The sequence below is a fragment of the Crocodylus porosus genome, unplaced genomic scaffold, assembly GCF_001723895.1.
Source record: "Crocodylus porosus isolate Cpor-Errol unplaced genomic scaffold, CroPor_comp1, whole genome shotgun sequence".
In the NCBI taxonomy this organism is placed as follows: domain Eukaryota; kingdom Metazoa; phylum Chordata; order Crocodylia; family Crocodylidae; genus Crocodylus; species Crocodylus porosus.
The window spans coordinates 41,381,028-41,391,690 of record NW_017728910.1 but is presented as its reverse complement, the minus strand read 5'-3'; the positions used below and the strand labels follow the sequence as shown (position 1 = coordinate 41,391,690).

The following is a 10,663-nucleotide window of genomic DNA, read 5'->3' as shown; positions in this document are numbered from 1 at the left end:
GCAAGAGGTGACATTCCAAATTGTGGAACTGGCATCTTGAGTGATCCTAGCCTTTTTCATCTTTCCTGGTACAGCACTGCTCCAGCCACCTAATCATTTTGGTTGCCCTTCTCTGTGCCTTTTCTAATTCTACTATATCATTTTTGAGATGTGGGGCCCATTTGTAAAAGTAGTCAACATATTTTACACTAGGTATCATTCAATTATGAGATGAGTCCTTGCATGAAATAAACAGTACAATGTTTATTTAGGAGCCACTGGAGATTACAGCATGAATATTAATTTGAAAGAACTGTGTATTTTTCCAAGTGAGGAGGAATGGACAAGTAATTGAAGGAGGGAAAGCCAGATTCAAATAATAAAATTTGAAATTTCCAGTATTTCCACAGAAGTAAATAACTCAAGTGCCATGATCATATGAATATGTAAAATGAGGTCAGTATTACAAAGGGCTACTGAAAGCCTCAAATGACCTCTGAATATTAGGGACTCACAAGCTCTACTACATGTGAGAAGGTAAGAGTTTTCCTCATTGTTCCGATTTTAAATTTTTGTGGGTTTAGTATCCTATGGATGAATACAGAAGATACAGAAAGGTAAGGAGGAGAAATTGAACGTGGAAAAAAAATCTCTATTTAGAACCTTTATATGATATCCCATCCCATTGACAGAAATGACAAAGCTCCTGTTGATTTTGCTTCTCTCCCTCCCTGTTCCCCAATATTTATTTGCTTTGGAGTTTACCAATGATTTCTGGCAATTTGTTTATCAATTAATATTGTCAAATTCTGTGACTGATTTTTTTTACTAGTTCTCTTTATACTCCTGGAACTTGAGTATTTACTTTCTGGCCCAGGTTGGTAAATTCTAGCTTGTATTACTGGCGATAGATAAGAGATGTTTCTTCCTTACAGGACAGGAGGGATTTTGAGGCTCTAGGATTAGAAAGACATTTCTTGCAACTTTCTCATTGTAAATATTCTATATCAGACATGTTTTTCAATCAAATGTTCAAGTCACATTACATTTTTCTCTGAGAAATGGTTACATTTAAATTCTCACAGATCCTATATTTGCAGATTCAAAATTCAGATTCTGTGAATATTTAGTAAGGTTTGGTGCTTTCTTAAACATTTCTACTAATAAGATCACTCACAGGGCTCCAGATTCAGCAATGTCCTTACATGCATGCCTAACTTAAAGCACATATGCCCCACTGAAGTCAAAAGGACTCTTCACATGCTTAACAGTAGGCGTGTGTCCAAGTATCTTACTGAAGGGGCATTGAATATTGACAGGAAGTGACTATAAAAGCAATGCCAATCCAATTTCAGTGATTTAATTCAAGAGCTAAAACTGACTGTAGCAAAAATATGTTGGTGGCATTTGTCCAAATCTGCTTTTTATCTGGTTTGCTAAGACTTCAGAGCCTCATGAATGTTTAGCATAAACTTTGAGCACAATTTTACAGCAAGTGATGCAACACTGCAGCTGGTGCACAGCATTGTTTGTATGCATTTGGTGCACTGGTAGGGGGAGTTCTCATTTCATACCTCATTTACATCTCACTGCAGAGACTGCATAAGTCAGTTCATACCCATCATAGTGAGAGAAAAACATAGACAAATGATCTAGACAAGAGAATTACAGGCAAACTGTTAAGTTTACTGAGGACAACAAACACAAAGAGGCCTATAACAAGGTATGTTTACACTGCAAACTGCAGTAGTGTCTAAAAGATACCCGAGACAGGTTTAAATATGTTTAGGTATGTAGAGAGGTTGATGTGATAAAATTAATTATATAAATGTTATGAGTCACAATTTAAGTAAGATATGAATGTAAGACACACAGCTTGTGGCAGAAATTTTGGAAAAATTTCTACCACTAGAAATTCTTCTGGGAGAGCACAGGCATTCAGCCTGCAGCTGCCCCACTCCTTTGCACTTTGCACTGACTTTCCTAGACCATCACCCTCGCTGCCACTTCTCTTCTCCATAGCAACATAGAGAGAGCTCCTGCAGTCAATGTCTTACTGTGACTGCCACTGAAGCTCCTAGGTGTCAAACACTGCCAAAGCCCCTGCATCATGGGTCAGATCAAATAGCTACATGGGCCAGATTTGGCTCATGAGCCATAGTTTAATCTACACCTTCACTAGATCATATTAGATGAAACCATTATGAACATTTACAGCTGGCTTGGGTATTTCTTCACTTCACTAAAGTCTGTTATGTAGATCTACCCTCTGCAAAATAAAAGAGGATAACTTTACAAAATAAAAATTTAAAAGGCAAATAAAGGCAAGGTTGGGAGTGAGGCTTGCTCCTCCAAATCTGGATGTCTCCAGCCATGGGGTGCTATTTGATGGCCAGAAAATGATATTTAAAAATTTGCTTTTAGGCTTGTAGATAGAGTAGATATTGCATTATAACAATGGTCCAAAGGAACAGCAAGGGTTAACTGGTTTCTAAAAGTCTATTTGCGACAAAGTGTTATGTGCTTAGCCTCTGAGACAGACACTATGTCTGTAGCTAGAAGACAAATAGGCTGGGGAAATTGAAAGCATGCAACACAGTGTTCCATAACACAGATAAGAGAACCTGCACAATTGGCACTGGGTGACAGTGACCAGCTGCAAAGCTCCTGGGATTTCCGCTTTTGTGGGCAGACCAAATTAGAAAACTAAGGTTTCCCAAATTAAGACACTGGTAAATGATCAAATTAAGATGTATGCATGTGATACGTTTGAGAAACAAAGGGATATGGTGACAGGACAGAACATGGACAATACACCGACCTCAAGGAAACCAATCAACCACACCCAGAAATGAAGAGTCATCAGGATGAAATGAATACAAGAAGAGGTATTTTCAGAGCAGCAGGGGAGGGAACCTGAGGCCACCATGTGCAGAAAGCACACCACTAGCCTGTCTCACCCACCCCATTCAAGCTGACATTCAAGCAAAAAAAAGAAAGCAAGTGGTACTTGTGTACTGGCCAGATGTGCCATCCCCCTGTGAGAACCCTGGAACTGGTAGATAAGTAGGACTGGGGTGTTATTTTGTTTGCTTTGCCTGCATTACTCTTATCTACTGTCATTGTATATCAATAAAATTTGCCTATTATCTTACAGAAGAAGTTGTGGTCAGTCTGAAGGTTTGAAACAAGGTACAATGAACAAGGTGTTAGGACTGGATCAGAAATCTAGTGCCAACACTATCTAAACTACTGTAGCCCTGCAAGACCACAGAGTTCCTGTGATTATCCACTGTACTGCTCACAGCAGTCCTAACCCCCAACATGGCCAGAAACCTAGGCTGAAACATAAAGTATGAATCTCCATGTATGCAAGTCAGAGATTAAAGCTTAACCTACTGAACTTAAACCTTTACCACTATTTCAGTTTGTAGTGCCGATATTAAGTGATTGTACAGGTCTCAATGTCATGTTAACATGGGCCAGTACTTATGAATTTACTTTTCCTGATGGCCCTGATGCTTGTGTCTGAAAATAATTTTGTGGTGTTTCTGATTATTTGATCCTGGAATTGCTTGCTGTTTTTGAGATTCTTCTATCATAGATGCCAATGTCATTGTCAATGTTCAAGCAGGCCAAAGATAACTGCTGTTACATCTCTATAACTTTCTTCTGATGTTACCTCAAATCAATAGGTCCTGGGCCTACAGCTGCCACGCTGGCTGGTTGCTAATTTTTCTTTTTGTTTCCCTGCATGCTGGATCTCAACGATGGAATGCAGAGCATGGTGTGGTTGTCCATGTGTAGCATTTCAACTCTTTCCTGTTGCTCAACATTCTACACATCGACAACTATGCAGAACAGCCAGAAGTGTCTCTCTCACCTTTAAAAACATGATAGACACCCCACTGTGATTCAGTTGTCCTATGAAACATTGTTTTTATTGTCCAAATGGTTCTCTCAGTCACCCTGTTAGGAATCTAACACTGGATTGGATTTGTTCCCTATTCTCTGCTTGTGAATAGGATACTATAGTCTGAATCATGTGACAGCAATTAATGTTCCTTTATGAGAAGTATATGAGATTATCTTTTTTTTTAAACTGAAGTAACATGGTGTAGCCTCATAGTTGCTTTTCCAAAAGGTTTAGATAAGTGATTCTCAACCAGGGTGCCAGGGCAGATAAACCAATTTAGGCTTAACCCTGCCTGGATAATTCCCCACCCCTACTGCCCAGCCTCTGTGTGAGCAGGTAATAGGCACTATAATAAAGAAATCCATTTCTGATATTCGATGCTACCCAATTCACAAAAGTATGGAAGGATGCCTTGAGTTCGAAAAAGTTGAGAATTACAAGTTTAGAGCCTAGTGCATGTCTAATCAGTTTGGATATTATTTTGTTCCAGTTTTTTCAGAGCTGTGAGTCAGGTAGCTAGGCCCTATGTTTTTGTGCAAGAGCTTGTACAAACTTATCAGAGTATAGCTCTGACATGATCCCTAATTGTGTTTTCCAGATTGTGAAGCTCTGTACGTATCTATTACTTCTCCTGAGCCCAAATCAGGCTCCCTCAGCAACCTTCCTTTAGTCCTTTATCAGTGATATGGAACACAATTTTATCTATAAGCATGTCATTCTCAGTATTTCCAAACTCAGCTTCTTGCTTTTTTTTGCCTCAGGTCTGTTACAGGCTTGTTTGACTGCTCATCTCTTAGGTGTGGATAAGACTAGAACTGATACTGCTCAAACATTTCTAAGATTACAGATGTTCTGAGTTGCAATCTCCATTGTAAATGGAACACTAGCTAGATTTTAGCTATATCTATTACACACACATGCATGCACATACATACATACACAGAAACACAAAGCTTGGGAGCACCACCCATGCTCTGAACTGAAGCAGGAAAACCGCTAACAAAAAAAATATGTGATCACATAATTAAAGGCTACATCATAATTTACATACTAAGTGGCTCTACTAAGCATATTCAGGAAACCTTAATCCTCATCTTTTTCCTAACATTTCAGTGTTTGACTTTGAAGACTTACTAAACAGCTCACTAGACTGCTGTTGCTCTTAAGAGACAAAAGTTTAAAAGGCCTCCAGTGTCTGCAAATGGGAAAAGTGGGCCAAAAAATGACCCAAGGTGATATAGCAGCACAATCAAGATCAGATTCAGATTTACACATGAAATCAATGGGCTTGCACCTCATGAAAATGAAATCAAAATTTGGTCACTCATATATATATATAGATAGGCAATACATATATGTATATTTGTATAAATACTTGAAAATGTGGTCAATGCATTTCCCAGCAAAATATTAAGGTTCTGAGCTGTCCCCATTGATGTACACTAATGAAACAGAATTTCTTCTAGAACCCACAGAACAGTGGTCACCAATCAGTTGATTGCCATTGACCAGTAGATCCTGGAGCCCCTTGAAGTTAATCCTGTGCTCAGGGGGCTGAGCTCATGCATGCCACCCCCAACCCAACAGGTCAGTCAGTGGGGGAGGGTTGGAGTGGAGGTCCAAGGGGCACATGTAGCAGGCTCGGGACACAAAGCCCAGCCTGCAGTGGGAGCCACCTCTGCTGTGCACAGATGGGTGGGCATGTGCCTCCCCAAATGCAGGGCAACGCCAGCAGCTGCAGCTCTGAAGTAGGCAGTGGGGCTGAAGCAGAGGCAGGCCCTGCACAGCAAGTGCAGGTCAGGGGACGGAGCTTCGAATGGCTTTACAGGGAGGAGGAGCATGCAGCCCAGGAGGGCACAAAGGGAACATGCCCCTGGATCTACCCATAGGGCAGGATGGGCTGCAGGCTGGATGGCACCACACTGTTCCTGGCTGGGCTGTGGTTTGGTCCAGGCAGTGGCAGTGGTGCTGTGAGCAAGGCCAAAGAGGGGGGGTCATAGCCTCCCCAACCACCACTCCTGGCACTGCAGCTGTCCACTCCAAGTGCAGCATGGGCTAGGCCTGGTGTGAACAGCCCAGTGCAGCCTTCACCTCCCCTCCACCCCTTCCCCCTCCCATGAGGACATGGGAGCTGGCAGGTGTGGGGCAGGGCAGGTGACTGTTTCTGCTGGGCCTGGCCCATGCTGTGCTTGGGGTGGGTGACTGCAGCTCCAGGAGTGGGAGATGGGCAGGCTACAGCCCTGCTCCATGGCCTCGTCCACAGCACTGGTGCAGCCACCTGGCCTGAGCATAGCCCAGCCAGAAACAGCGCAGTGCTGCCCATCCTGCAGCCCATCCCACCCCACCCCGCAGGCAGATCCAAGGGCACATGCCCCCCATGCCTTCCCCAGGTGTTTGCTCCCCTCCCTGTGCCCTCCAGATGAGCTGCTCATGGCTCCATTCACCGCCCCATGCCAACTGTGCTCCCTCCCTCACTGCTATTTGGTGGGGCAGATCAAGACCCCAGTGGTGAGGGAGGGAGGGAGTGTGGGCTAGGGCTGGGGCCTTGATCTGCCCTTCCCTGACCTTCCCCTCCATAGGCTTACCCCTGCATGGCCCTTTCCTTCACGGCTCTTTCCCCTTCCCCCCCTCCCCATAGGCTTACCTGTTGGGTGGAGTGGGGGTTAGATCTTGGGTCCCTTTTAAATTCCAAAAGTGATCTCAGACCTAATAAAGGACCACTGCCATAGAAGCATATTTCTCTGAATCAGTTATCTGGAAAGTATTTACTAAGAAGTGAACAGTAAAACAGGGACAGGGATGGTACTTAAGGAGAACTATACAACAATGGCCAGCAGTTGTAGGGAAATGATCAGAAAAGCCAAGGCAGCGACTGAGTTTAGGTTAGCTACAGAAATCAAGGACATTAAGAAGTCCTTCTTTAGTTATATAGGGAGCAGAAGGAAAACTAATGGAAGTTTGGGGCCATTGCTTAACACCTCGGGACAGCAGGTTACCAACATTCAGGAAAAAACTGAACTCCTGAATGCCCACTTTGCTTCAGTATTTCACCGACCAAGAGGAAAGTCAAGCAAGATAAGACTCATAGGGAACATGCTGAGACTGACAGCCTCCCCACTGTGGATGCTGAGTGGCTGCAATACCAACTAGAAAAGCTAGACATTTATAAGTCATCAGGACTGGATGGACTTCATCTGAGACTGCTGAAGGAACTGGCTGAGCTCATCGCAGAACCTCTGGCAAAGCTCTTTCAGAATTCATGGTGCACAGGGGAGATCCCTGAGGATTGGAAGAGGGCCAACACTGTGCTCATTTTCAAGAAGAGGAAGAGGGAGGACCTGGGCAACTATAGGCCAGTCAGCCTAACCTCCTTCTCAGGGAAAACCCTAGAAAAGTTCATTAAAGAATCTACGTGTGATACGTTCACAGAAAGTAAGATTCTGAATGACAGCCAGCATGGCGTTGTCACGGGTAGGTCTTGTCTTACCAATCTTATCTCCTTCTACGACCAGGTTTCTCATCACCTAGACATGGGAGGTGTTATAGACGTTATATACCTAGACTTCCAAAAGGTTTTTGATCTAGTATCCCATGATATCCTTTTGGGAAAACTGGAAGATTGTGGGCCCAGCTGCTCAACAGTACAGTGGGTGGGAAACTGGCTACACGGTAGGACCCAGAGAGTTCTCATGAATGGATCTGTGTCATCCTGGCACAAAGTGGCCAGTGGTGTCCCTTAGGGGTCTGTGCTTGGATCGATGGTTTTCAACATCTTTATCAATTATTTGGAAGGCGGAGTGAAAAGCTCACTGGCCAAGTTCACAGACAACACCAAGTTATGAGGCACATCAGAAGATAGGTTGCAGATACAGGCAGACATGGACAGGCTGGAGAGTTGGGCAGACAGGAACCAAATACAGTTTAACACTTCCAAGTGTAAGGTCCTCCATCTGGGGACAAACAACCCTCAACATACACACAGGCTCAGTGGTGACAGCTTGCCTTGCATCATGGCCACAAGGGACCTAGGGATAATGATTAACGATCACATGAACATCAGCCATCAGTGCAAGGTGGTGTTCAGCAGAGCAAATAACATGGTGGCATGCATGAACCAATGCATCTCATGTAAAACTAAGAAAGTGACGCTCCTGCTGTACTCAGCACTGGTGAGACTGCAGTTGGAGTACCGTATCCAATTCTGGGGGCTGCACTTCAATAAGGACATGGAAAAACTTGAGAAAGTCTAGAAAAAAGAGCCACCCATATGATCAGGGACTTGCAAGGCAAGCCATATAAGGAAAGGCTGAGGGACCTGGGCCTTTTTAGCCTAAAGAAGAGAAGGTTGAGAGGGGACTTGATAGTGGTTTAGTGCTATATCAGAGGAGTGCATCAGGAGCTCAGTGAACAACTGTTCACTAGGGCACCCTTGGGGAAGACCAGGACCAATGGATACAAACTCCTGGAAGGCCGCTTCAAGCTTAATACCAGGAAAAACTCTTTCATAGTCAGGGTGTCCAGACTGTGAAATAAACTACCTCCAGAGGTGGTGCAGTCACCTACCCTGGAGTTTTTCAAGAGGAGACTACACAGTGACCTCGCTGGGGTCACCTAACCCCAGTTGTCTTCCTGCCTAAAGCCAGGGCACCCAATGATCTCCAAGGTCCCTTCCAGGCCCTAACAATTTATGAATCAAGAAAACATCTCTTACAATATTTTTTGCCATCTACCTTGGTCAGCTGCTCCATTTCTAGTGTGTATAAATTATACTGATTTCATGGATAAACTATATTCTTAACATAAATAAATTCCCCAATATAAAAACAACCTAATCAAAACCCTTACAAGAAGTAATAAGTTTAAAAGTCAAAGTAATGAGGTCTGTTATACTTCTTGGAGGTGAGATGTTTACAAAAATGAGCGTAGTTAAAAGCAAATAAAAAACCCAACCAACTTACAATCCATGTGGGGCTCATATGGCCCCTTAAAGGCTCCAGAAAGTTCATTTGGTTATTAACATGGAGTGATTTGACTCTATTTGTGGATCTCACACCTTCCACAGAGAGAATCTTTTTGAATTTTTTGTGATGTGTAAAGTGTGTTTGATTGTCAATTACAAGCACTGTATCAAAACAAAAGGACAGAACTCAAAGAGAAATGTAAACAGAAAGCTCCTATCATGTAGCAGCTGTTGTCATGGTTTTGAAACAAAAACCTGCTGTTGCCACTGCTGTATGTATTCTTCAGCGTTCCAGCTGCTGCAATCTAAATTCTTGTAAATCAGTAAGAAATAAAACCCAACCCACTCTAGGAAAGGTTGACATACAGGTACAAACCATTCCTAAATATTTCTTGTGAAAGTGCAGATTTGCAAAGAAGCTTATAGAAGAAGCCAGATTCTGCAACATGTCTTGTGTTACCCATAAAATTAAAGTAGAACAGGGAAGAAATGAAGGAAAAATTCAGTGGGGTTCAAAAGACTGCTCAATGTGATTTTTAAAAACTTGGAAAGCATCAAAATTCTATGCAGGAAACCTTGTTATCATTCCATTTTATTATCCTGTACTGGGGAGGTGGTTGACAGGCTAGTGAGCAAGAAGAACACAGAGTGATAGGAAAATTATGGTAGGGGAACTTACAATCACTTGGGAAAGCCCAACTTTCAAACAATAATCACAGGCATAATACATAACTAGGTCTTTCCAGCCTGTTCAGACAATTGGTCTGCTTCTTTCCAATATAAAACTCAAAATACTGTTATTTGATGGAAGAGGCAGCACTATCTTCCAAGATAACAATTGCTTCTGTAGGCTAAAAGAAAAAAGCTGAGTAGATTTGGCTTCATTTTTTCCAGGTGCTTGCTCTAATTTTTTTGTAGTCCAGCACACCATCACTAACATATTTTTTTCAGAAATTCAGGTGGCTCAAGTTTAGTAATTGTCAAATAGATCAAGCTTGTGAACCTAGGAAAAATCCAATTCTGCAACATACAATATGTCCTACTTGAATATTTGAATTACCGCACATGAAAAGAGACTTTTCTCATCCCCAAATCTTTTCTGGCATTTTTGAAGGAATCTAAAGGAGGTAGGGTCCACCCTAACACCTACTGCATGTGCATAAGATTTGACTTATTAACTCTTTCAGACTATTTTGAAATGTCTTAGCCTTAAACTTTTATTTTAGTTTGATTCTCATCTATAGTAAGAAGCTTCTACAACCCTCCAGCAGCACTACAGGTCTTCAAGTAGGACTGATTTTTATATGCACAATTCACACTATTTGTGAAATGTACATTCTTGATCACTATGAATATTAGTCCCGTAAAGAGCATGTTTTATTTATGAGTCAGGATCTTTCATTATTTTCTACATTTTAAAACCCTTCAAGGAGGAAGGAAGAAGATTAATCAAAACTTGTGGCAGGCTAAGCTTTTTATATAAGGTACAGTCTTTCTTTCTAGATGTTTCCACAGTGTCCAACTACTACGACATTACAAATAATTTTAAAAAATCCATTGCCACATGTACCTGTAATTTTTGTCTCCTTTTTTTGTTTTGGTATTAAAGAGTCATTTTGTATACATAAAAGCAAATATTTACTTCCTTACCTGTTATCTGTGTGTGAAGGGGGGCTGCATACAGTGGGTACCTTCATTTTGTGACTTCAATTTGGAGATGTGGGTCTACATTGTTACCTGTCAGCTCCATGTTCTTGGGGAACCCTGACACAGGACACAGACTGTCTGACTCACAAAGAATCCCCCCC

The 10,663-nt window shown here is 42.2% G+C and overlaps 1 long non-coding RNA gene across 1 annotated transcript in view; it reads left to right on the top strand.

The window, feature by feature from the left end:
- The first annotated feature begins 1,570 nt into the window (after nt 1-1,570).
- Nucleotides 1,571-10,663, top strand: part of LOC109308727 — a 19,321-nt gene continuing 10,228 nt past the window's right edge. Inside the window, exon 1 of the long non-coding RNA XR_002100703.1 lies at nt 1,571-1,702. This is a non-coding gene — a long non-coding RNA (uncharacterized LOC109308727). The remainder of the gene's footprint in view (nt 1,703-10,663) is intronic.